The sequence below is a fragment of the Helianthus annuus genome, chromosome 16 (genome assembly GCF_002127325.2).
Source record: "Helianthus annuus cultivar XRQ/B chromosome 16, HanXRQr2.0-SUNRISE, whole genome shotgun sequence".
Classification (NCBI taxonomy): Eukaryota; Viridiplantae; Streptophyta; class Magnoliopsida; order Asterales; family Asteraceae; genus Helianthus; species Helianthus annuus.
The window spans coordinates 113,333,929-113,335,411 of record NC_035448.2 but is presented as its reverse complement, the minus strand read 5'-3'; the positions used below and the strand labels follow the sequence as shown (position 1 = coordinate 113,335,411).

General features: G+C 42.1%; 1 non-coding gene across 1 annotated transcript; it reads left to right on the top strand.

The window, feature by feature from the left end:
- Positions 1 to 1,072: 1,072 nt before the first annotated feature.
- On the top strand, positions 1,073 to 1,179 carry LOC118488769. Its single transcript, XR_004885304.1, has one exon. It is a non-coding gene; the product is annotated as a small nucleolar RNA R71 (small nucleolar RNA).
- Positions 1,180 to 1,483: the final 304 nt, after the last annotated feature.

The following is a 1,483-nucleotide window of genomic DNA, read 5'->3' as shown; positions in this document are numbered from 1 at the left end:
TGAGTGAGGAAGTCCCTCATAAATTTTGAATATTTAGGCATTTGAGTTAGGACTTCGATAAATGGAATATTAACATGCAATTGTTTTAGCAAATTTTCGAACTTTGCTAATTGCTTGTCAGTCTTTTGGCGCATTAGCCGACCAGGGTACGGAACCAGAGGATTCTTGATGGGCTCTTGAATTGGTGGGGAAGCCGTCTCTTGTTGGGGTGTGGGTGGAGTTGTGTTTTGGCTAGATCGGCTCTTTTCAGTTGGAGGCAGTGGAGCTTCCTCGGGACCCACGGTATGGTTTCTCAATGTGATGAGATGTACTTGCGCCTTTGGGTTGGTTTCGGTATTACTTGGTAACGCGCCTTGTGGTCTCTCGGAGAAATTTTGAGCTAGTTGATTTAATTGTTTTTCAATGTTTTGAATACTAGCTTGTTGATTTCTAAAATTCGATTCCAATTGTTGAAATCGATCCAAGTTTTTCTTTTTGGTGTCGGAGATGAGGCGAGATACGGTATCTTTAAGCCTTTCTCGTCCCCCTTGTTGTTGAGAGAAATTTTGTGATTCGTTTCTTGGTTGTTGAAAGTTTGTTCGTTGGTTCAGATTTTGTTGGTTACTACTATTGCCGGGTTCTCTCCAACCAAGGTTAGGGTGGTTACGCCATCCTTGGTTATAGGTACCCGTTGGAGGACCCGACGGCCTAGGTCTATTATCAATTTAGTTTACCGATTCTGTTTGATTATCTACTTCTTTCATACAACTCCAATTTTCATGTGGCCCACCACACCCCTCACAAGCCATAACCGAGGTTGTTTTTGCCATTTCTAGTTTTTTGATTTTTGAAGAAAGGGCCTCGATTTGAGCTTGTAAAGAAGTGCTTTCATCAACCTTATGGGCGCCCGGGGCAATAGATTTATTGCCTCGGGGAGTGTGTCACTGAAAATTGGTTTGAGAAATTTTCTCAATTTGATTATATATTTCATTTAGGCGACGATTACCTAAAAGTCCCCTGGAGCTAGAGTAGTGTTTGTCTTGTGTGTGGCAACAACCCATTGTAGAAAGTGGATACTTGTTGCCATACTGCAAGACCGTGATGAGGACACTTTCTTAGTAGCTCCTTGAACCTTTCCCAAGTTTCATATAAGGATTCCCCATCCTCTTGTGAATATGTATTAATTTCAGTCATTAATTTAGCCGTTTTAGCAGGAGGGAAATACTTATATAGAAACTTTTGGGCTAGTTCATCCCAGGTGTTTACCGAGCCAACTGGGAGGGTATTAAGCCAAGCCTTAGCTCGGTCCTTTAGTGAAAATGGAAACATTCAAAGGCGGATGGCGTCTTTGATGCTCCATTAATCCGAAAGGTATCACATATTTCTAAGAAATTAGTAATATGTAGATGGGTATCCTCGTCCGCAAGCCCATGGAAGGTTGCGGAGTTTGAAGCTTTTGTATCAAATGCGGCCGAAGTTCGAAGTTGTTGGCTTCGACATTCGG